This window comes from Thamnophis elegans, chromosome 1 (genome assembly GCF_009769535.1).
Source record: "Thamnophis elegans isolate rThaEle1 chromosome 1, rThaEle1.pri, whole genome shotgun sequence".
Taxonomy (NCBI): Eukaryota; Metazoa; Chordata; class Lepidosauria; order Squamata; family Colubridae; genus Thamnophis; species Thamnophis elegans.
Window position 1 is genome coordinate 129288205 of NC_045541.1, and position 27069 is coordinate 129315273.

At 39.9% G+C, this 27069-nt stretch overlaps 1 protein-coding gene across 1 annotated transcript in view; it reads right to left on the minus strand.

The window, feature by feature from the left end:
* Window positions 1-27069, minus strand: part of SLC25A21 (solute carrier family 25 member 21) — a 285555-nt gene that overhangs the window by 125684 nt on the left and 132802 nt on the right. The gene's annotated exons all lie outside the window — the stretch shown is intronic.

Sequence of the window (27069 nt, forward strand, 5' to 3'; positions counted from 1 at the left end):
AGCATGTTTAGCATGGGAAACAAGGATAACACAAAAGCTTGTTCTTTTCAGATTAGCTCAGTGTCTTCTTTTGAGACAGTCAAGTTTTTTGGGGCAAATTAAGCCTTGATTAAAAACTGTATCGAAGTGTTAAAACTTGAGTCAAGACATTATAGGCTGAAATTAAAGATATCTAACTAATTCAATCTGCAATTTTACCAATATATTATTTCTCTGCAGCAGTGCCAGTCTGCAGTTTTGGAATCTTAGAATACTAATGCTAAGTGTTAGAATATTGTGGTTCACACAAAAAGGGAAAATGATGAAACTTATGTTGCAAAAACACAATACATGCTATGAGATTTATTTACCTGCATGCAACGTTAGAATGCAAATACAAAAAGCTGGATTTGTGTTGGGACATTATAGATAGATAACCTTCAAGTCATTTTTTTTACTGTGGGCACACTGGCACACATTAAAAATGAAATTCTGTTACCTGCTCTCAAAAGTGTACATAAACGTAACATACAATACATGCTATATGCATATACATACATACATACACGCGCGCGCACACACACACACACACATATACAGACATGCACACACACACACACAGACACGGACATACCCCTAATACATATAAATACATATATATTAATCACTGTCCATCTTGAATACATATCGGAAAGAGGAAGCTTGAGACTTCACAAGGTTGATACTATATGGAACAAAACTGACTGAATCTGGATGTTCTGCTTCGAATACTATGAGGCCTCCTCCCAGTAACAAGGAAAACAGGTTGTGAAGAGGATTGTAGTGTTCCAGACAATACTGCAGACCTTGGTCAAGCATCACTTCCATGCTATGTCCTGGAAGTGGACTACCAATAATCTTCTCTGCCATCCTCACCACTCTCTGCACCGCCTTCCTGTCCAAAGCAGTAATGCTTCCAAACTAGACAGTAATACAATAGGACAGGATGCTCTCAATCGTCCCTCTCTGGAAAGTGGTAAGAACAGGAGAAGGAAGATGTACTTTTCCCATGCAACACAAAAAATGCAGCCACTGCTATGCTTGCTTCACCAGTGTCTCACTGTTGAGCAATCAAGCCAGCCTACTCGTTATGAGACATATTTCATCATTGTTACATACTCTATTACTATTCATAATCAATTTCTCTTTGGTCTGATGGTAAAAATACCTGATTAAATCAAGTAAATTGCATTTGATATAAGATTAGCTAGGTGAATTGAATACTACAGTATTTAATAGTCTCTCCACATTTATTTTCTTAACCTGACCAATAGATTGACCAGTAATGCATCACCTACTTTTCAACATAATCCTCCTCACAATTTCATCTGTGTCCAGGATTTCTGCTCCCTCCCCTTGATTCTTCTTTGCCTTACATAATCCCAGGCTTCTGAATTGTGTCCAACTATATGTTATTTTCTAATTCCTGCTCTTAGCCACAAGGGTGCTTCTACCAGCAGTTTGTTAATCCAAATCTCTTTTTTTGTAAGAGAGTATTTGGAATTTCCAAAGCCTACTTTAATAATAAATATAACATCTCATGAACATTTGCTATAATATTCATTATAATTTTCTTAGCTTCCTCTCCTCTCCTTTTCTTGCAGGCATTTTTCCAGCAAATAAATCAGATGAATTCCACTTCCATTGGCAGCAAATATATTTTGGTAACTTCAACATTTTATCTGCTTTTGTGTTTCTTAAAAGATAAAAATATCTTCTTTGTTCTCATCATTTAATTATACAGTAGTTTTGTCTAGTTACTTCATTTCCCAAGACAGCATTCTCTGCATAATAGCCAAGAATATTGTATGCAGATATGAAAGAAGGATGGATGGATGGAAAGAAGGAGGAATAGGAGAGGTAAAAAGGGAGCAAAAAGAACAATAACCACAGCAACTGCAAGTGTTGCAATTAAACTGATAAAACTCAACATACATTCCATAACAACAACAACAACAACAACAACAACAACAACACCCTGGATTTAACAGTTGTTGATAAGAAAGACAAAAAAGTCTGTATCGTGGATGTGGCAGTGCCTGGAGACAGCAGAAGAGAAGAGAAAGAACTGGAGAAGATAACAAAATGCAAAGACCTACAAATCGAAATAGAACGACTATGGCAAAGGCAAGCAAGGGTAGCATCAATAGTAATAGGCATCTTGGGTGCAGTCCCAAAACAATTGGAGCACCAGTTGAACACCATAGATATTGACAAATTTGCCATCAGTCAATTGCAGAAGGTGGCTTTACTTGGAACTGATTCCATCTTGCGACGATGTCTGTAACACCATCAAACATCCAGATTTGCCTATCCCAGGTCCTTGGTAAGGACTCGATAGGTAGATAAAAATGGCAAACCCAGACTGAACATCTGGCTGACTGTGCGATGAATAATCATTTCTATATTACCATTTGAATAATACTTGTTCAGAAAATACGATGGGTTAGTTGCATTATTGACAATTTGAAAAATAGTCCAGGACTTTAAAGGTTTGCTACTCTCTTAGATAATACTGAATCTGTCAGCTTTGAAGGTCCTTTTTAAGATGTGATCATGATACGCATAAAAGAATAACAGAGTTGGAAAGGACCTTGGAAATCTTCTAGTCCAAGTCCTTGCTTAAACAACTCACCTTATACCAGTGATGGCATTTCATTTCATTTCATTTATTAAATTTCTATGCCGCCCAATCCCGGAGGACTCCAGGCGGCTTACAGAAATGAAAAAAGATTAAAAAGAATTATTAAAAACAATTGGACACAACAAGGTTAAAAAGGGAAACACAACAAACACCCAATCAGGAGGGGGCTGGACCTCAATAAAAGGGTCAACAGCCCCAAGCCTGCCGGAAAAACCAGGTTTTAATGGCTTTGCGAAAGGCCATGAGAGTGGGTAGAGCCGAGATCTCAGGGGGCAGCTCATTCCACAGGGCCGGAGCGGCAATAGAGAAGGCCCTACTCCTAGGCATCGCCAGTCAGCATTGTCCCGCTGACGGCACCCGGAGAAGGCCCATCCTGTGCAATCTTATTGGTCTGAGGGAGGTATGTAGCAGAAGATGGTCTCGCACATACTTGGGTCCTAGGCCATGTAGGGCTTTAAAGGTGACAACCAGCACCTTGAATCATGCTCGGAGACCAATGGGCAGCCAGTGCAGCTGGCGGAGGATAGGTGTGATATGGGTGTACCTTGGAACACCCAGAATCACTCGCGCGGCTGCATTCTGGACTAATTGCAGTCTCCGAACACTTTTCAGGGGCAGCCCCAAGTAGAGCGCATTACAGTAATCCAGTCTTGAGATGACGAGGGCATGAGTGACTGTCTGAAGTGCCTCCCGGTCCAAATAGGGCCGCAATTGGTGCACCAGGCGAACCTGGGCAAAGGCCCCCCTGGTCACAGCCGACAGGTGGTGTTCCAAGGTCAGCTGCGAATCCAGGAGGACCCCCAAATTGCCAACACTCTCTGAGGGGGTTAAGGACAGACTGGATGGACTGTCCTTAGGGGACAACATCCACAGCCATTCGGTCTTGTCAGGATTGAGTGCAAGTTTGTTCACTTCCATCCAGACCCTAACAGCTTCCAGGCACTGGCACATCACTTCCACCGCTTCACTGAGTTGGCATGGGGTAGACAGATACAACTGAGTATCGTCCGCATACTGGTGGTATTTAATCCCATGCCGGCGGATGATCTCGCCCAGTGGCTTCATGTAGATATTAAATAGGAGAGGGGACAGGACCAACCCCTGCGGCACCCCATAATTGAGGGGCCTGGGAGTCGACCTTTGTCCTCTGACCAATACTGACTGTGATCTGTCAGAGAGGTAAGAGGAGAACCACCGTAAGACAGTGCCTCCCACTCCCACGTCGTCCAGCCGTCGCAGAAGGATACCATGGTCAATGGTATCGAAGGCCGCTGAGAGGTCAAGGAGCACAAGGACAGAGGAATGCCCTCTGTCCCTGGCCCACCAGAGATCATCGGTCAGTGCAACCAAAGCGGTTTCGGTGGAGTAGCCAGGCCTGAAACCAGACTGAAAAGGGTCTAGATAATCTGCTTCATCCAAGGTCCGTCGGAGTTGGAGGGCCACCACCTTCTCAACAACTTTCCCTAAGAAGGGGAGGTTGGAGACTGGGCAATAGTTTTTTAAAATAACTGGGTCCAGAGAGGGCTTCTTGAGGAGGGGTCTCACCACTGCCTCCTTAAGGGGCCGTGGAAAGGATCCCTCCATCAAGGAGGCGTTCGTAATTCTCTGGAGCCAGCCTCGTGTTACGTCCCTGCCAGTCGAGACCAGCCAGGAGGGGCATGGATCCAGTAAACAGGTGGAGGCACTCATCGCTCCCATGGCCTTGTCCACTACATCAGGGGTGACAAGCTGGAACTCATCCCAGAAAGTCTGAACAAGATCCTCCCTCGGCATCTCGGCTGGTTCTGTCTAAATGGAGTCCAGGTCTGTCCGAATCTGAGCGATTTTGTCAGACAGAAACTGAACAAACTCCTCAGCTCAACCCTGCAAGGCATCCCCCATTTCCCCCCCATTCAGGAGGGAACGGGTTATCCTAAACAGGGCGGTTGGGCGAGATTCTGCAGATGCAATAAGAGCGGAAAAATGCGCACATTTTGCCGCCCATATCGCCACAAGTTAAGTCATTTGTGTCATTGCGTGCCAAAAGCATGCCCATAATGCAATGCACGCATGAACCCTCCCCTCCTTGCTCCGCCTCCCCTCACCCATTGTTGGCTTTCAGGTTGGTGCAGGAGGCTTTCCAAGCCCAAAACCAGGCACATGGGGACTTGGCACTGCACTCCCGCTCCCTGTTTTGTCCCATTTTGGGCCTGAAAGACCTCCTGCACCAACCTGGAAGCCAAAAAAGGGCTTTGGGGGGCCACGCGATCCCCTTGCATCCTGTTTGGGCTTGGAAGTCCTTCTGCACCAACCTAGAAGTCAAAACAGGGCTCTGGGGGGCCACGCGCTCCCCTTGCATCCTGTTTGGGCCTGAAAGACCTCCTGCACCAACCTGGAAGCCAAAACAGGGCTCTGGGGGGCCACATGCTCCCCTTGCATCCTGTTTGGGCTTGGAAGTCCTTCTGCACCAACCTAGAAGTCAAAACAGGGCTCTGGGGGGCCACGCGCTCCCCTTGCATCCTGTTTGGGCCTGAAAGACCTCCTGCACCAACCTGGAAGCCAAAACAGGGCTCTGGGGGGCCACATGCTCCCCTTGCACCCTGTTTGGGCTTGGAAGTCCTCCTGCACCAACCTAGAAGCCAAAACAGGGTTCAGGGGCACTGCGTAAGGGTCCCCCGTGCCACATTTTGGCCTGAAAAGCCACCTGCACCAACCCGGAAGCCAAAAATGGGTGAGGGATGGACACATGTGCAAGCCCCCAAAATTTAATGAGCACCCCCCGCACATGCACAACAGAGAACCAAAGACCACTGGCCAGCGGGAGGCACATGCGCATGAGCAGTGGAGCTGGGCTGGGGCGACAGCTAGCATGGCCGCAGAGAGGCCTCTGCGTGCCACCTGTGGCATGCATGCCATAGGTTCGCCATCACAGCCTTATACATTCCAGACAAATAGTAGCCCAATCTCTTCTTAATAGCCTCCATTAATGGAGCACCCACAACCTCTGGAGGCAAACTGTTCCACTGATTAATTGTTCTGAGTTAGGAAATTTTTCTTAGTTCTAGACTGAACCTCTCCTTGATAAATTTCCATCCATTACTTCTTATCCTGTCTTCAGCTGCTTTGGAGAATAGGTTGTCTCTCTCTGCTTTGTGACTGCCCATTAAATATTTGATACCAGTCTTCTGTGAATAGAATACATGGAACTTGAAACTGAAGCATTATCATACAATCATTGGCAATAGAAGTAAATAATAGTGGTAGCAGATTGAGAGAAGAAACACAGATCCAGGGCCTAAATTATGCATGTCCATTAAAATAGAATTTGTGTTTAAAACTGCTTTCAAAGATAAAGAAAATGCAAGTGAAATTTACATGGGTGGACTAAAGCACTTTTGCATGTGTTATTTATGAAGCATTTCAGGCATAAATGTTATTTTCATCTATGTATGGTTTCTCTGTCATCTCATGTTTTTCTTAAAACCTAGCTCTTGCCTTTGTTGATTGTAAGAAATATGGCCAACCAGAAAGGGTTCAAAATGACATAAAACGTGTAACCAAAAACAACACTATGTGTAGAAAGAGCGGGGGGGGGGGGGGGGAGGCATGACATGCCAACATCACAAATGATGCAAATCATATCATATTAATCATTTGCATAACAAACATTGTCATCATTGTGACAACCACTGGATGCCTAACAGCAGCAATCTCTACAACCTGCAACAATAAAATAAGCACAAAAATATCACAAACAGAAATTCTCAAGAATTCTGAAAAAAGAAAAAAAAGAAACCTCTTTTACAAAAGCATCATTAGGCAGATTTCAGTAAATCATAAGAACTTCTACAAAGAGCCTTTGAATATCAGTAATAAATGTGCTCAGGAAGAGGGAATTTTCTTCCCTGCAATTGTGGGCTATAGATTTCAACCTGAAAACATCTAACACAATTCAATTAAGTTATACTTGTTGTGTTTCCAATATTCCCCAAGCTTGATTTTCTTCTGCCAAACATTTTATTACCAGTTTGGGTATCCTCAATGCTCTAATGTGAAGAAATGAGCTTTGTTGGTTCTTTTATATAGAGGAGCTTGTGTTGGTTTGAGTAGTATGTATTGATTGGAGGAAATGTTTCTTCTTTAATTGCCATGCTATTTTTTATTGCTCACAGCAAATATTAGATGTTGGTTCCTGCATACTTGTCACATACTTGTTGGTTAATAAGTATGTGACAAGAGAGGATATCAGTGGTGAGATTCAAAAATTTTTTATTGCCGGCTCTGTGGGCGTGGTGTGGCTTGATGGCCATGGCTTGGTGGGCATGGCAGGGGAAGGATACTGCAAAATCCCCATTCCCTCCAAACTCCTGGGTGAAGGATACTGTAAAATCTCCATTTCCAATCTCCTCTAGGGCAAGGATACTGTAAAATCTCCATTTCCATCCCACTCCAGGGCAACGATATACTGTAAAATCTCCATTCCCTCCCCACCCTACTAGCCTGCTTTCCAGCTCTGTTCTCCTGTGTGGGGCAACAGAAAAAGACCCAGCCGATCAGCTGGGACTTGGGAGGCAGCGAATAGATGGACCAGCAAGAGGTGGTGTTTGCCACTTCTCTGAACTACTCAAAATTTCTGCTACCGGTTCATTAGAACCGGTCAGAACTGACTGAATATCACCTCTGGAGTATATGGTCAGTCCTGTTTGCCACTTTCTTTGTCTTTTGGTTGTTCTTTCTAAAAGATTCATTAATGGGGTTCATTTCAAAATGAAATCAGAAATTATTTCACAGACCGATTAAAAAAAAACTCATTTGGGTGGGGGAGAGATGAAAACCAAGCTTTGAGAACATCAAGAACCCAACAAATCAACCCTGAGCTATATATAGTCTCTACTATTGCAATTTACATCTGTGCTTGCCAAGAGAATCATTTATGCTTCCAGAATAGTATTTTCTCTGCCATATTAATTTTCTACTTCCAGTTTTGTGGGTGTGAGTTTGTGGCTCACATAACATCCATTACTAGTTATTCTACCGGGTTGAGGCAAGATGGTCCAGTGTGTTAGCTCAGCAGAGAGTCTCTAGCAACCGCTGAGTTTCTCAGGGTTGTGTGCCGGGTTGTAGGAAAACTGCTTAGGAAAAAAAACTTGCCAGCCAAAAACTTAAAATAATATCCTTTGCAGGAGAAATTGCTAAGATAGATAGATAGATAGATAGATAGATAGATAGATAGATAGATAGATAGATAGATAGATAGATAGATTCTGCACATGTTCCAAAGTCTTCAGGAATGATATCCATTCAGATTACTGTATATACTCGAGTATAAGCCTAGTTTTTCAGCCCACTTTTTGGGCTGAAAAAAGCCGCCTCGGCTTATACTCGAGTCAGTGAAAAATTTGCCCGAAATGGAGGAGAAAAAGGGGCGGGGCCATGCCGCTGGGTGACACTCGTGAATGGCCCAGTGCCCCTGTGAGTTTCCCCTCCCTCTGTGTCAGTTTGCCGCGCAGCGCGCACCACACCATCCCCCCTCCTCACGTTCTAATGTAATGCAGGGCTGTCTTACGATTCCCCTTCCTCCCCCTCCTGCCGCTCTGCAACGATGTCCCACCTCCTCCTTGTTATGGCAAGCAGCCACATAGCGATGTCCCACCTCCTCTGGTACAGTGATCCAATGATAGGAATCACTGTGCCGTGTGTCATAGGAGGCGGGACATCGCTCCCGCGGCTGCACGGGACATCATCATCACAGCGGGACATCAGCATCATGAGGTGAGTGAAGTATTTCATTGAATACACCGCTAGTTTACTGTTTTTCTTTGAAATAAATATTCAAAAACATTATAGGTATCTATTTTTATTTTTGAAATTTACCGGTAGCTGCTGCATTTCCCACCCTAGGCTTATACTCGAGTCAATAACTTTTCCAGTTTTTTGTGGTAAAATTAGGTGCCTCGGCTTATATTCGGGTCGGCCTATACTCGAGTATATACGGTACAATCTTTACCTTCTATGTGTTGGTCAAATCAGGTCCTAGGTGCTGGAAAGAATGATGCATGCAGTTTATTGCGGTACCCCCACCTCCCTGACTCCCTTAGTGCGGAAAACATTATTCACCCTTCTCAGTGGGCTTTTCTTATTTTCCTGGAATAAGATAGTCACAGAGGAAACAGAACACAATGGAAATTTGCTCATAGAGAGAAACACATGTCAGGCACTGTATATTACATAGCTGGAACTATACATATTTGTTTTGGCATTTGAATGCATAGTGTCAGAACATACAAAATAATAATAAATATTGAAATATGTGCCTTGCCTTGCCTTGTAAAAATACATCTGATTGTTAAACTGCTACATATGAACCAAGAATTAATTATTAGGTCTTGATTTATGAAAAATAAAGCTTTTTAAAAAAGAATGTTCTGTCAAAATCAACACCTTTGCTGCCAAAAGAATGCTATGTCACTTGAAAAATGGTTGAAACACTGTAAATGTTTCTGCTGCTATAAAAATGGTTTCATTCATAATGCAAATATGAAATAAAGTAGATTAAATGATTAGTTCTACTTTATAGTTTCTGCAACATTAAAATGTCAGATCTGTTCCAATGCATGCTTGTAAACTTAAAACTTTTCTTCTTCAGGGTAATGAGATATAATTCTATAGCAGCATTAGACCATCTGAATAGCACATTTGGTCTGATTTTTTAAAAACTTTAGTATAAAAATAGTATAACAGTATTAAAAAGCTAATCTCATCCATATGTTAAATAGGGAAGAAGTTCCCAGCTGCACATGCAGGTAATCCTAATTTTACAATAGTTAGTTTAATGATTGTTTGAAATTACAACAGCACTGAAAAAAGTGGCTTATTACTATTTTTCACTCTTATGGCCTTTGTAGCATCTCCAAGGTCATGTGATCAAAATGCAACTGACTCATATTTGTGACAGTTGTGGTGTCCCAGCGTAATATGATCACCCTTAACTACCTTCTGACAAGCAAAGTCAATGGGGGAGCCAGATTTACTTAACAACCCTGTTCTAAGCTAACTGCAGTGATTCACTTAACAACTATGGCAAGGAAAGTTGTAAAATGGGGCCAAACTCACTTAGCAAATGTTTCACTTAGCAACAGAAATGTTGGGCTCAGTTTTAGTTGTCATTGAGCCCAATTGTAAGTCAAGGACCACGTGTACTTGTCATTCAACTCCACTTCCCCCCCCCTTCTCCCATCCAGCTACCCCTCTCAACCTGCAGAAAATTTTGGATGGATTGGAATATCTGTGTTGTCTGTTACTAAATAAGCACTTTTGAAGTAGATCTTCTGTCAAAGTAGGTGTAAGTACCGTGTTTCCCCGAAAATAAGACAGGGTATTATTTTCTTTTGACCACTGAAATAAGCCCTTGGCCTTATTTTTGGGGAGGTCTTATTATTTTTGAGGTTCAGGAGGCAGTGAACGTGGTCAACTCGTGGCGGCTGCTGCTGTGTTGCAATATTTTCAGGGAGGGCTTATTTTTGGGGAGGGCTTATTTCAGCACATGCGCTCAAAAGCCCGATTGGGCTTATTATCCAGGGAGGTCTTACTTTCAGGAAAACAGGGTATTTAGCTATACAGAGAAGGTTGTACTAGCACTGCTGTAGGCATTTGTAGACACACACACACAATTCAATTCAATTCAGTTCATGTGTGGAACCTATAGTAACCCCATAGCTAAAAGTTCCTAGGGTAAGGTTAAAAAAAAGTATACCAAGCAATTTTTTAAAATCAACAATAAGAGCAGAAGTTAAAAACCCAACAGGACTAAAAATGTACCTTGAATATGTGGTTTACGCACTTATCTATTCATGCACACACATCATAAAAGAATTAAAATTAATCTATAAACATGAATTATTGGCTTGTTTGTAATTAAATCAATCATATTCAACATACAGTAGTTGCACCTGACTTTACACATAGTGAGAAACAGAACTGAGTATTATCAGTCTCCTGATGGTACTCTGCTCCAAATTCCTATGATTTCACACAGACAGGTGTTACCTCACCTGAGAAGGCGATGAAACTAGAAAATGCCACGGGGCTCAATTGAGCCAAATAGGAATCACCTACTGATATCCTCTGGCATAGACTCTTCAGCTAGGAAGAGAACTACCAGAGTTCGGGATCTCCAGCTCTCAGTCTTGCCCCATAAACATTATGGTCTAATGTATCAAAAGTCACAGAGAAATACAATAAAAGCAACAAGGTCACATTCAATCTGTTTCTTTCCATTAACAGATAGTTCACCAGGGAGTACAAAATCATTTTCATCTCTAAGCCTGTCCTGAAAGATGTAAAATGTAGAAAAATGTAGAAAGTTGGCTGCCTTCGGTGTTTCAAGTATCTTGCCCAAAGATGATAGATCATTAGAAACCTAAATTGAACATTTTACAATGTAACTTTTAAAAAGGTTCATTAGAACTATGTAAAAAGAATGATATATTCTTGTTAACCAGCCAAACTATCTTTGCATGCGAGAATGGTTTTATATTAGATATGTATTTTGTGAAGATTTTCTATAATGTAGACATCAGCAGCAGTGGTGGGATTCAATTTTTTTTACTACTGGTTCGGTGGGCATGGCTTGGCGGGCATGGCTTGGCTTGGCAGACGTACATGGCGGGCATGGCAGGGGAAGGATACTGTAAAATCTCCATTCCCTCCCCACACCAGAATAAGGTTACTGCAAAATCCCCATTTCCTCCTGATCAGTTGGGACTCGGGAGGCAGAGAATAGATGGAGGCAGTCAGGGTTGGTATTTACCAGTTCTCCGAACTACCGGTACTCAAAATTTCCGCTACTGGTTTTCCAGAACTGGTCAGAACCTGCTGAATACCACCTCTGATCAGCAGCCACTAGTGATCTAAGTGAAGGTTCAAAGAAACCAATAATAATGATTTGAGAAAATAGAGCTATCATGGATATAACAAACCTTTATACCATTTACTATATCTGAATAGGAAAAGTTATTCTCTTAGCCTAATTCTCTAGTTTATTCTAACCTAAGGTCCATTTAAATAGATGGTTTCTGGTCAATTTTAGGGTCCATACATGAGATAATTTATTTCTGTGGTCCATACTAAGAGTTGCAATTTATCTAAATTCTGAGATACGAACAGTGTTTCTTGTTCAACTCTCAATATATTATACTCAATTCCTCTTCTGCAAAATGAGAACAAATAGAAATAAATGTAATGAAACATAGTAACCATAATAGGAACATGCAAAGGAACAAACTCCTACCTGAAAGAGGGGTATCACATTTGAGAATAGTGATCAAACAACAGAATTGCTGTATTGCAGTTTTGTTTTAAAATTTCCATTAAATCTAGTACTCTTTTGTTGGCAATCCAACTGTGATAAACTTTTTGATTATAGCCTTTCTAAAAAATGTCAGTATCTATAAGCTGAGAATATGACACTATATTTGCACATTCTTGAGAAACAGGCTTAAAGCCAAAATAACAGAGGAAAAAACCCAACTTATGGAAATGTTAATATCTCAAAAAAATGGGTGATTCCTTACGAGGTCAAGCTAGTTTGAAGCCTAGCTTTTATATTTCTAGTTGTTAATCAGTCATGTGGCAACTATATGATAACATAGCACTAAAATACATGTATAGTTGAAGATTTAGGAACTAAGAAGAAAGTTGGTGTGGTTATGGAGGGCAAAATATAATTAGGGTTGACAATTTATGCAGTTGTGCAAAACCTAAGTAGTATTCAAGTACATTAAAATTATAAGCAAGAAGCAATATGAAAAAACCAGATTTGAAGCTAAAAACAAAAGAACATTGTGAAAACAAATGTTATTGATGGAGACATGCAAGCAAGTCACTTTTTGTAACAAATTACAGAGTGGTGGTCCTGGCAATGAAAAAGGCCTTCCTCCAGTAACACTCTAACCAGGCAGTAAAGGAGTTATCTTCTTACCAGGCAGTATTTGGATAAAGGAATATCTGCAAGCAAACAACTGAACTCAGAGCACACCAAGGACTGCGTGGTGAAGAAGAAATTCTGACCAGTAGCATCTTAAGAATCTCAGGGTACAAGTGACAAAAAACCCTCAAAATGTTCTCTATGTGTGCCATCCCAAGGCCTTTAAAAATTTAAAAAACCCAAACATTGAACTGAGTCCTAATAAATATACATAAATATATAAATATATATCCCTATTAATAAACAATATAGTATTTTGTTTTGTTGATAGAAGCAAACCCTTTGTAGACATTTGCTGAAAACTGTTTTAATCTTCCTATGTTGAAACTGAACTGACTGGGATAATTCTTCATGTGTCCATCTGATTTCAGCAGGTTTCAAATTCTCTAATGAACAAAGCTAACAACTCGTGGCTGCATGGACTATCACCCTTGAGGGCCATGATGTCTTTGCATTTAACTGCCTTGTCCATAGAGGTTTGAAGAGTAGGTCAGATCAAAGAGGTGTAGAAACATAAAAGGCAGCTGTCCTTCATTTGCTCTTAATTAACTTCATCTGTCCAGACCCTTGGCACAAGTTCAAATCTATATGCCCTATGACCTGTTCCGAAGTTCTGTATCATTGCACAGATTTCAACAAAATATAAATCTGAAACTGTTTATTAATTTAACTTAAGGAAAAGTCTTGTTTTAAAGGCAGATGCAGTAGAACCAATAAGCCAGCAATATTTCTGCTAAAGTATAGCATCAAAATATTTAGCATTCCTAAACTCATGGAATGGAAGAGATCTTGAAATGCTAGATCGTTCCAGAAAGGTGGATGCTATATTGGATGGGGTTTATTGCATGTAGCCTACAGGTGTTACTCTTCACTGAAAATCAGGTATCAATGTAGAGACACACAGAATCATTTTTTTCTGTATTCACAGGAAATCTATTTTTCTTTGGTTTATTGATCAATGGGATTCATGAGATTCTGGCAGCTGCCGACAATCTCAGTTTTGGACTTCATCCTAGTATGATCCTCCATGCATGGAAAGTTTAATAGTTTGGGTGTTTGGAAGGTGGAGGGAAACAATTTGCACAAATACTTCATTTTCTATATCCCTCATTGACAGCAATCCCCTTACTATAAAGATATATTGATTTTGAAGGAAATGTTGCAAAGTTGTATAAGCTAAGACCTACTAATTGAAAACAATTCACCATATAATGAACTTTAGCACATCCAATGCATCCAATCATACAGTGATGTAATTGGAACAGGCCAATTTTGCCACTGAGTCCAATTTCTTGTCCAGGAAGAATCCAAATGAAAGCATTCCAAAGGGATGGCTGTGTAGCTTTCCTTGAATAAAACCAAGAAAGTGAATCCTATTAACTTAAATCCATTTTTCTGTGTTCTGTGCTATGGAATGAGATAGGACAGGTCTTGACCTTCTTCTTTATGGCATACTTTCAACTATTTGAAGAGTGCTACCATACCCTCCTAACCCTGAGTCTTCTCTCCTCAAGGATAAACGTACATTGCATTTGTGCATAAAGGCAGAACTTCAATATGCAGACCAAATTTCCATTTCCTTGAGGCAGTGAACACTGTAAAAATAAATAAATTTTAAAATGACTTGGGAGAACAAATTGAAACTACATTTGTGGTTGATGTTTTCAGCTTTAAAATGGATCACATCTGTCCTTTTTGTCAAACTTCTTTCTAACATTATGCAACAAAAAAGATTTAAGTTAGGGGTGCTTACGAGTTACAATTTAAATTTTTAGGGCAAACCAACACTTACAAAGGATAGGCCAATGAAGTAGAATGAGGGGGGTCCAAATATATGGGCAGATATTTTTTCATGGTCTTTTGGAGAAGAATAGAAATTTCCTTTTTTTCTTTAAAAATTCTATAAAGCCTATTTTTGAACACATGTTCTTTAAATGATAGGAGGAGTGCACCATTTTCTGGCAATTGCCTTCATGAATTCCACTGGTGGGCTCAGAAGCCTCTGGGTTACATAGAAAAGAGCTGATATGCTCTCTGGGGTTACAGGCTGATCCATTCCTGATTTAAGGGACCCCTAAGACTGAATTCAAAATTTATGTATTACCCAAAATACATAGCATAGTTAGGTATTTGTTGTTTGGAAATTTTCTCTAAATTTTTTAAATTAATTACTAGTTACTAATAGACAGAATAATTTTAAAAAATTGAATATATTAATTGAAAGCCATGGCCTACTACAAACTGCATGTTAAACTCATGCTATGGATGATACATCCTCAATATAGATTTTCTATCCGCCAGCAAAAAACCAACAACATTATTCTTCCAATTATCAAATTCTTTATGCTGCCTTGAGTGCCCAAGAAGCTGTTTAAACATTACTACGGTAGTTAAAACACAACATTATTCAAAAGTGTGAATTTTTCAGATTTCACAATCTATTTTAAACCGATTTTATTTTTCTGGTTTTGTAAATGATCCATTTACTAGGACCCTTCCCCCATCCATAATTTTAATATAGAGGACATTGGTTAATTTATAGAGATCTGCCTTACTTACTAATCACCTTTCAGCTTCATTTACAAGCTAAACATCTTGCCATTTAGGCAAGATGATTGAAAACTAATCTAGAACTTTCTGAATCTCACAAATTATTTCCCACAGCTCCTCTTCTTTAGAGTTGGGTAGAAGCCCAGGAAGTTGATTTTTGAGTCAGAGTGTGAAAATGTACCATATTATTAGTAATAAATTATGCTTTTTTAAAAAAAAAATCTTCTAGAAACAGGAAAAGGTACTTGTGGGATTTTCCACCTCAGATGCCAAAAATAACCAGTATGGATTTTATGCATCATGGTTTGTGCCATTCCCTCTTCTACCTTAAGCCATAAACATCTCCTTCCTCTTCTGTCAAATAGTGCTTGAGGTTTGTGTCTATCACCTCAGTGTGTTCGCCAAAAAAGAATGGCTGATGAGGGAGAGACCTTGGCATCAGAGCATCCACACCAGAGAAGAGTGCCCCAATGAAAAATACCCATTCTTTTTCTTTTTTTAAATGGTGCTTTGAGAATGCACATTTAACTCAATCTCTGAGCTCACTTAAATTTCTAACCTAGCATACTATCTTAATCCAGCTTTTAATAAACGTATAGTATCTGATGTGCGTTTCTGATCTTTTATTATATATTTTTTTTAAATCTAGCTTTCATTTTTATTTTATAATTATATATTTTTTAAAAATTACCTATGTGATTTATAATACTAGTATTTGTAAGATAAAAGCCTTTGAACCTAAGGTGCCTCTATCTGTCTGTATCCTTTGATACTCACAGTTTTTAAAATTGCTTTGACTGAATAGAAAGCCCACAATTGATTGAATTGTAGAAAGCCTTGTAGAAACCACATAAATGTCCCCCAAAAAACCTTTTTTGTGTTGAGTTAAATCTTGGTCTTGTGAATAAGGAGTGGGTACAGCATATCACCTGGTAGCAGTTTTCAGACAGAAGTCTTTCCTCACTTTACCAGTGAATAGAGTGGACCCAGCTTGATCATAGTATGCAAATTATGTTGCCCGTTCATTAAGCTACAGCCCTGCATCAGAGGTGGGTTACTCCCGATTCAGCCCAGTTTGGCCAAACCGGTAGTGGAATTCAGGCCTGGGTTGCAGAATCGGGAGAACCCAGGCCTGCCTTGCCCCCGAACCGGTTCCCTCGCTGCTGCTGGGCTGCCGCCATTTGGTTTTTAGTAGTTGCGCATGAAATTTACATTGTTCAGTGTTCAATTTTGCATTATACAGTGTTCAATTTACACAGTGCCTTGCACGCGGGTTGAGAACCGGTAGTAAAACCGGCAGCAACCCACCCCTGCCTTGCACCTCATATTAGTTCAAGGTCTTCCTTTTTAAAAAACAGCTTCTTAAATGTCCTCACTTACCGCTGCCCTTGCATTAGCCAAATATTACAAGAAGAGTTGCTGGGAAAAGGAGCCTGGTGCCTCTTGCAAGGCAGTGCTGAATGATAACTTTCCACCCCTTACATACCATGAGGGGCCGGTTGGCCTTGAGAGACCTTGTACTTGACTGGTACCCATCTGTCTCTGACTTTTTGTCAGGTAGTCTGGCTAAACAAAATCAAAACCAAACATATTTTTTGTCTCTCCTGAGGGAAACTGCTTCTATTACACGGATATAAAATGTTGGTGAGCCGTGCCAGTAGTCATCTAATAGTTACTTTCCAGAAGGCTCTTTCAGTGCCCGAGTCTGCTCCGCTTACAGCTGCTTGACTATGAACATTTCATAAGCACATCAGCAAAGAAAGTAGGAACATTTTTCTTATTCCCTCTACAATATCTTCTTCTTCCAAAGGGAAGGGAAACCCCTCTGTTCTTCTCTCTCTCTCAAACATCTGTTTGAAAAAGGGGAAACCCCAATCTGGCTTGGTGAAATACTATATGCCCAAGGAAACAAAATTCCTGAAAGAATCAATTCTAAAATTTCTAATGCAGAACAAAGGGCAAATCATTTTATTCAGCTAATAAGCAGACATGCTTATGATGTAGAAATTCAGAAGACTACAATCAGTGTTTCAAATCTATAGACTGTGAAGGCCCGCATCTGCAGCTTATTTTAAAGACATGGATTTAAAAATTGCTGGGGTTACCATGCTTTATTGTTACAAATTTGTGGCACTGTTTGCCCAAACAAGTGGATGTATTTTACAGTATGATTCTTTATGGATGTTATACTGAGATATCCTAGGGGTGAATTGATTTTAGATAAAATTAAAACAATGGGAATGCTACAAAAGAATACAGCTAGTCCTCAGTTAATGATGACTCATTCAGCAATCATTCAAATGTATGACAGTGCTGAACGAATAATACTTTAGGCTGGTCCTCAAAGTTCTGGCTGTCACAGCACCCCTGCAATCGTATGATTGCAATCTGGGCAATGGCAACCAGTTCTCACTTACAATTGTTGTGCATCCCATGATTTTCATAAGCAAATGGGGAAGCCAGCAGAAAAGATTGCAAGTTGTTCAGGTTAGTTTTTCCACATTAAGTCTTCTTTGACATACAACTGTATTTAAAAGCTCACAAACGTTTGAGCATTTCCTCAGGTTATGACCATTTGTTCAGTGACCGAATAGTTACAATGGTGATGAATGAATTATGAATGAATTATGATGCAGTTATGGGTTCCGGATCCCATTGCAACCAGTACGGTGCAACGGGGGCAGGCGTTCACACAGGCACGCACGCAGCACACGTAGGCGCCATGCACACTATGCGCATGCGCAGAAGACCCAATTGGCTCAAATATAGGTAAGGAGGGCGGGCGGGCGGGTCCTCCAGAGGACCATACCGGAACAGTACCTGGTGCTCCCAGCAGGCACTGGTACACTCGTACCAGGGCGTACCGGTCATATCCCACCACTGTTGTGATGGGACCTCATAGTTCTGGCTCATGCAGCATCCCTACAGTAACATGATTATGATCCAAGCACTTGGCACCCGACTCACAATTAGAATGTCACAATGAGCTGTAATAACACGATCACAATTTCCAATGCTCCCTCCTGGCTTGTCACAAGCAAAATCAATGACGTAGCCACCAGGAAGACAGAAATCGCACTCATATCAGGTATTTGCTTAATGACCTGTGCAGTCCTTTTTTAACAATGGCAAGTGACACAGCTGGAATTGCTGTTGCTAAGTGACATAGTCACGTAATGTCACACTTTATGACCACTTCACTTAGCAATGGCAATTTTGGTCCCAGGGTCTATGTATGTATGCATATACATAATTTCATATGTATACAAAATGTTATGCATATATGTATGAAGGCAGGGAGAAAATACTGGCATTATTAATTTTCATGAACAGCATTAAGTATAATATATTTATTTATTTGCTAAATTTATTTGCTGCCTATGTAGCAATGGGGCTGATCTAGATGGCTTATAAGAATAAAGAGGAAGAAAATAAAAGGAGTGTAAACAGAGCAGAAGTAAAATAAAAGAACCATAACAAACCATGAAAAAGAACACAACGAGAATACATCAATATGATAATCACAAAGATGGAACAGTGGAGTCTGCCATCAACCCAGCAGCCTACACACAGACACACATGCGCTCGCTCACACACACATGTGCATTCACACAGACTAATACACAGAATGCAAAAGGCTAACACTTGAAAATGATTGGCAATAATTTAGGGATATTTAACAATCTTCACATTGCATACACCCTAGGAAACAAGTGATGACAGCATTATTATTTTGTGTTATTTTAGCCTTCATTACTCTTCCAAACATTTTTCACCACTCTCAATTGCTGGCAGTATAACATGGCAGAATTTCAACAGAAATCTACCATAAATTGTGTGTTGACTGGGAAATATCATTTTTAAAGTCATACCTAGAATTAGGTTTAGCATTTCCAAAGGAAACTGAAGTATTGCCACTCAAATGAAATCAGGAAAACCACCTAAACTGTAGCAACAAGGGCTTTAATTTCTGTCAGAAATGTGCCTACTGTTCAGGATCTGCACATTAAAAAAATGTTTTAAGCAGGCATTTGAAAACATGTTCACTTGTCCAAAGAGCTAGAATTACAAGTAGTACTTGACTTATGAGCATAACTGAGTCCAAAATTTCCAATGTTAAGCAAGTCAGTTGTTTAGTGAGTTTTGCCTCACTTTACAACCTTTTGCCACCATTGTTAAGTGAATCACTGCAGTTGTTAAATGAATCAGGTAGTCATTAAGCAAATCTGCTTAACCTCCCTGCCACCATTAAGTTTGCTTGTCAAAAGCTGTTTGGAAAGGTTACAAATGGTGATAACATGACCTCAGGACAGTGCAACTGTCATAAATACATGCCAGTAGCCAAAGCACCTGAATTTTGTTCATGTGACCCTGAAGGTGCGGCAATGATTTTAAGTTTGAAAAACGATCATGAGTCACTTTTTCAGTGTCATTGAACTTTGAAGGATCACAGTTGCACCCTTGACTTTGGACAGGTGCAAGATTTTTTTTTAAAAAGAGAAAATATCCATAATTACTTTCAGGAATCAAATGCTCCTAAATACTGTAGTTGAATGCAATTCCATTTCTTTAGTGGTGATTCTTATCTCAAATTAGATATCCTACTATATGAATTATGTACTTTCCAAACTGAAACAGAATACGTAATATTCTACAGTCTCTTTGTTTCAAGTGAAATATGTTTTCAATTTAAAAAAAGCACAGATCAGTTTAAATTGAAAAAACTGGATTTTTTATACTAATTTAACTTCTGTGGAACTTTACAACGTCTGTACTCTGTTTTCTGTCAGTGCCACATTCTCTCATTCTTATATTTCCCCTGTGCAATTCTTTATATGCATCTATGCCTAATCATGATGACACCACAGTGACAAAAATGTGTGTGTGGTATTATAATGCAAGCTCCATGTTTTTGTACTTGCACAACATGCAAGTACACATGAAACACTTTTTATTTCAGTGTTCATCCCCTGTCCCCTGTTGTTACACTCCTACTGTATTTCTCTTACATGCCTATACATGGATGCCAGGAGCTTATCGAAATATTCTGCATCCATGGTTCAGTTCCACCTGTGAGATACAGATAATTTTGTAAACGTTTATACTGTCAAGACAGAAAAGGAGAAGTTACACTTTACATATTCTCCAATTTTTTATAGCAAGAGTAGAACATTCCTTTATTTCCCATTTCTCTGCCTCCCTTTCTATAAAATCAAATCCCTCCAGACACACTAGTTCCTTCTTCCTTTTTGCCCCCCAATCCATTTCCTTCTGTCACCATTTCCAATTATTTTATTGCTTTCTGATATTCTGCTGTTTTAAAGAACTTATTTGCAGTGTCTGTCGATTACCAGAAAAGGCAGGCAACTATAGAAATGATGGAAATGGATATTGTCAGCCCCTCTTTCAAAGTGTCTCGGCTTCCTGTAAGTCTAGAGGTGTTTGTTAGCTTCTTTGCTAGAGAAAGACTGTCTGCTCAATTGAAACAGTGCACTTTCCGTACTATATCTATATAGTTATAAAGATATACAGTTTATATACTTTCTTTTATTAACATAGCTGGAATTAATTAATTAATTAAAGAGTGTAATTACTGCTATTAATGAGCAGTAATTAAACTCTGCTTAGCATAGAGGAGTTTAAAATTATTATTTTGGATTTTTTTTTCATGCGTAGCTAGTTTTTCTACTTTTTAAAAAAAAAGTAAATCTAGGGGCTTAAGATTTTCCAGTCAACAGAAATGGAAGGGTTTCATACCCCACTTGCAGAGGGTCCAAACAAATCTGTTATAAGAGACTGGAAAAGCAGTAATGGTAACTCTCCAATTCTTAAAACAAAACAAAACAAAACTCCAGAGAAAAAACTTGCTTTTCAGAATAATGATGATGAGAGGAATAACAACAACTATTATTATTGTGATTGGAGCTGCTGGCTACAAGGGGGGAATCAGAGAGACAAGGATATTTTATATATCCATTAAAAAATAGCAATAATACATTCTGGATTAGTGCGCTTGAAATTGTGATTTTATTTTACTTCAAAATGACCGGTTTAGTTCAATGTACTAGCTGTTTTGCACCTGTCTTTCGCAGTACTGTTTTCAAATTTGGATACTGTCTCCTTTGTAAACAAATTACTAGTCTACATAGAGGTTTGAGGTTTTATTGGGATTTATATGCCGCCCTTTTCCCTGAGGGGACTCAGGGCGGCTTACAACCACAGGGGAGGGGAAGTGCAAGGTCAAAACAAACACTTTGTGAACAAAAGAAAAATAATAAAACACAACTTTCATTCAGCAATCAAACACTCGGGCGGGTAATTGGAAGCCTATCCCCAGGCCTGCTGGGAGAGCCAGATCTTGAGGGCTGCGCGGAAGGTCTGGATCGTGGTGAGGGTGCGGATCTCCATGGGGAGCTCGTTCCATAGGGTCGGGGCAGCAACAGAAAAGGCTCTCCTCCGTGTGGTCGCCAGTCGACATTGACTGGCAGATGGAATTCGGAGGAGGCCCAGTCTGTGCGATCTGATTGGTCGATTTAGGGAGGTAATCGGCAGAAGGCGGTCTCTCAAGTACCCAGATCCACTACCATGGAGTGCTTTAAAGATGGTCATCATTATCCTGAAGCGCACCCGGAGACCAACAGGCAGCCAGTGCAGCTCGCGGAGGACAGGTGTAACGTGGGCGAACCGAGGTGCGCCCACTATCACTCGCGCGGCTGCATTTTGGACTAGCTGTAGTCGCCGGATGCACTTCAGGGGCAACCCCATGTAGAGCCCATTGCAGTATTCCAGTCTAGAGATCACAAGGGCTCGAGTGACTGTTGTGAGGGCCCCCCGATCTAGGTAGGGCCGCAACTGGCGGACCAGGCGAACCTGGGCAAATGCCCCCCTGGTCACAGCTGACAGCTGATGGTCAAAAGTCAGCTGTGGATCCAGGAGGACTCCTAAGTTGCGAACCCTATCTGAGGGGTATAAAATTTGACACATAGACAGATTACCTATCTAGAATCTCTAATCTGTGCTGAAATTAGGTGTCCAATTCGGCAATTCCACTCTATGGCGATGCGACGCTATCAGCCTCCTCTACCTCAAAGATCCTGCAGGAGAAGAGCAGTCTGGACAACTGTGGGATCTGGCAGGGTGGGAGCTGTGAACCATAAACACAAAGTTTTTGCTGTAACCCAGCATAACAGATATAGCACCCTTGCTGACCTTAATGGGGACACTAAAGAGATAAGTCAAGGTAGTTGTGATAATGATGACTCAAATAAGCAGGGGATTGTGGTCCAAAATGAAGAATTTACTTTGGAAAGGCAAAATGGGAACCAGGTATCACACATCAGTCGCACAAGAAGAGCAAGGTTTGCAAAAAGAGAAGTCACCTTCTGGTTGGTGATTCAATCAAAAGGGATATAAATTTAGAAAAGGATATGGAGGTTTTAAAAGAGATCAGGTGATAGGTGCTACTGCCAGCAGAGACAAGAGGCATATTCTTAAGATAGTCAAGAATGTAAGTAAGGACTGTGACGTTGATGCTATTATACATCTTGGCACAAATGATCTGTCCCCAAAAGATGTACTTTCTGTGCAGAATGATTTCCAGAGCTTGTGGTATGAACTTAGTAGTATAGGTTGTAGGCTTATCTTTTCAGAGGTTTTACCAGTATATATGGAACAAAAAGGGAAGGGCCAGCGTGTAGCAGAGTTTAATGTGTGGCTAAAGGAGTGGTATAAAAGGGAAGGCTTTGGTTTTATTAGTCATGATGTCTGCAACTGGTCCAATGAAAAACTGTAAAAAAAGAAATGGTTTGCACCCATCCAAGAAAGAGACTGAGTTACTTGGCATTAAATTCACAGATTTTCTGGGTAAACTGAATTTAAACTGAACAGCGGGGACAGATAATTAATTGATACAGAACATTTCTGTTCCCAGAAATCTAAAATTCATAGGGTTATCAGTGCATATAACACAGATGTTTGTGCGGGTAAGATTATCACTCCTGCTATCAAGCAAAACCAAGCATTTAATAATGAGTGCCATACCATGTGCATGAATAATACAAGTGGCAAGAAAATAGGGTCAGTCAGGCATAACCCAGGTTATGTAGACAGTAAACACAGGGTCAATCAAAATGGACACAAATGTCTATACACCAATGCACAGAGTATGAGGAATAAACAGGGTGAATTAGAAATTCAAGTAAAAGAGGGCAGATACGATATTGTTGCCATTACAGAAACTTGGTGGAATGAAACCGACAAATGGAACATACAGCTAGAAGGATTTAAATTATTTAAAAGAAATAGACCAAATAAAAAAGGAGGTGGAGTTGCACTATATATAAGAAATAACTATATCTCTACAGAAATAGAGCACAACAATGATGAGAACTATCTTGAATGCATTTGGGTCAATATTAAAGGTTGGGGGGCGGATGACATTGCCATAGGTCTATACTACAGGCTACCCAACCAAGCAGAGGAAGTAGATGAACTTTTTGCTAGTCAGCTAACTAAGGTATGTAGGAAGCACACCACAATAGTAGTGGGGGATTTTAACTACCCTGACATCAACTGGAAAACAAACTCTGCACCAAGTGGAAGATCCAATAGGTTCCTAACAAATCTAGCAGTCAACTTTGTTTCCCAAAAAGTAGAGAAGGGAACAGGGGGATCAGCCATATTGGACTTAATTCTTACTAACAGAGAGGAAATAATAGAAGGTGTTGAAGCCACAGGAACCCTGGGGCAAGTGACCATGCAATATTGAAATTCAACATTATGGAAACACAAGTAGTAGAACAAAGTCAAACTAGAGTCTTGGACTTTAAGAGAGCTAATTTCAATAAACTTAGAGAGAGATTGGGAAGAATTCTATGGATGAGAATCCTCAAGGGGAAAACAACTCAAGAAGCTTGGGAAATTTTGAAAAATAAGATTACAAAAGCCCAGTCTAGCACAATACCAACGAAGAAGAAAAATAACAGCTTCCAAAAGAAACCAGCAGAGTGCAAAAACTTTTTTTTCCTTTTGGAAAGCTCTTTAACTGATTGATGAGAATTACATTGATCAAATGCTGTGCCAGCAGAAACACCAACCTATCTACTGCATTTCTCTCTATCTCTATTTCTCTCTCTCTATCCCTCCACCTACTTACCGACACACACACACTCACTCTCCCTACCTACCTACTGCATTTCTCTATCTCTCTATCTTTATTTCTTTCCCTCTATATCCGTTTACCTACCTACCTACCACCTACCTATTCTCTCTCTAACCTACCTATCTACTGTATTTCTCTCTCTATTTCTCTCTCTATCCCTCTACTTACCTATCTACACACACACACTCTCTCTCCCTATCTACCTACTGTATTTGTCCTCTCTCTCTCTCGCTCTCCCTTTCTCTCCCTACCTATCTACCTAACTACTCTCTCTCTCCCTACCTATCTACTGTATTTATTTTTCTCTCTCTCTCCCTATCTACTGTATTTCTCTATCTCTTTCTATTTTTCTATCTCTATCCCTCTACCTACTACCTACCTACCTACCTACACACACACACACATATATTTCTCTCTCTCTCTCTCTCTCTCTCTCTCTCTCCCTTTATCGACCTACCTACCTAACTACTCTCTCTCTTCCTCCCTACCTACTGCATTTCTCTCTCTTTCTATCCCTCTCTATCCCTCTATCTATCTACCTACTTTAAAAAAAATTGCTTCAAAACCTTTGTGCGTCTTATATTCCAGTGCGTCTTATACTCCAAAAAATATGATAGTACGAAACCACAAAGTCTGTTATAATTTTAATGTTGTGTGGTATGACAAAACCTTCAAAACCCACTAGAATTACTCTGTCCTCTCTTGCAGAAATCATGAAAAATCACAGTAGGTTTAAGTTGTTTTCTTACGTTTACTATACTTTCAGGGTTTTAATTTTGCTTAGAGTCTGCTAAGACTCTTCCTTTAATGGCTCTTCCTTTTCCAACATTACCTCTGTCTCCCTTTATACCACCTCTTATCAAAATCAACCTCCCCTTCTTCAGGTAAATACATCCCAGACATGTTATACTATGAGAAACTTCATTCCATCCCCCACCCCATCCCTGCTTGGCAGTTTCCCAAAGTCAACAAGCAAATCTTGCCACACCGGATGGAAGCTGGACCCTCCCCCTTTTCTATTACAAACTGGTCCTGGAGAATCTGTCTTGTCAGGAAACACAATCTTCTTCACCTTGGGACACACTGACTATTGATTGTAGTGGTAGATTACGGGGCATGTGCAGGTATTTCTAGTGAAATTGGTGTAAAAGATGTGGGGCACACTTTCCAACAGCTGCTCAGGTTCAGGGAAGGTCTTTCTGTGAATCAGTGATTCTAAAGTGCTCCTCCTCCATCTGAAAATCAGAACATATCCCACTTTGTAAAAAGTGATCATTCCATGGTACCAAACCACCAGTGTCATTACTGCAAACTGCATGCCTATCTGCATGAAGATTATAGTAAACATTAACAGATATCACAATAATATAGGGTTTAATGATTTAAAGAAAAAATATTTTTGCATATCAAATGCATATAGAATACTGTCAAAATGTCAAATATGCATAGTGACAAAAAAAAGGGTTAAGGACTAAGCCATGGTAAATTGACTAAAATTACAACAGATGGTTTCAAATAATAGGCTAGGCTGAATTCAAACAAAACATGTTAAGGCATTCTACGATCTATAAGGTTAAGTAATATGAATCTCAAACCTACATCACCATATTGTTCTGTGATAATAAATTCTGTGTTTCTCAGTTCTGTCATGTTTTGTATGAGTCTGTACTTTTGTGTGTCTTTGATGGTGAGAGAGGATCAACAACTTTTGACACAAAACCTAATGTAATGTAATACAAGAGACAGGATGCCTCAACCCTATCTATATGTGAGGTACAATTTAAGCATGCATTCAAAATGAAAATTACATTGTTCACTACTGCCCAAATTTTTTTGACCATTAAAATGTCTGGAAATACATTTTATCACACAAAATTATTTCTAACATTTGTGTTGGAAGTAAAAGGGGCAAAAATCTATTCAGTTTCCGAATAAATCTATTGCCATAATTATTTATCAGAAGTCCAGGCAATATCACGCACACCAATCTTTTAGTGTGCAAACGACATGAATTATATAATCTGAATCCAGATTGGTGATAAATGCAAATTACATATTTCACTAATTTGGATATTGTGCTTGCTACTGACTTGGTGATAGTAAATCTTCATAATAAAACCATAATATGATTTTTTTTAAGTGTGATAATCTTTCTAAAAACTACACCATGCCTAATGCAGGATGAAACATTGTGGCATCTTAGAACTATTTATTAAAGCAACGTGAGAATTGTAAAGAGTGACCCTGTTTGGGGGGCAACCAACTTGGGCTTCTGCAAATATATAAACATTATTAAAATCTGTGTTGTTTCATTTCTTTGAAACAAATGTATTAGTATTGTCATAAACTCTTCAGTGAAAATTAATACACAATTGTATTTTGTTCAATAAGAAAGCAAATAAGTACTACAGCTTTAACGGGTAAAAAAATCAGGGGAGGTGTTCACAGCATGTAACTTTATAGCATCCAGGACAACTGAATGCTAGTTAAAAAAGAAGAATTTATAGTCCACCATTTTAAGGAACCATGTATAAAAACAGTTGTGAAAACAACCTAATACTTTGCCACATGCCTTTAACTCTCTTCTCAGATAAACTAATGGAAAACACACTTTAAAAATCTCTGTGAGCTAAATTGTAAAAAGTTCTCTTTTTCAGATTTGGCTTTTAAGTGTAGAACAACATGGAGACTTTTGAAACAGCTTTCCTTCCTTGACGTGAGGAAGAGCAGCTA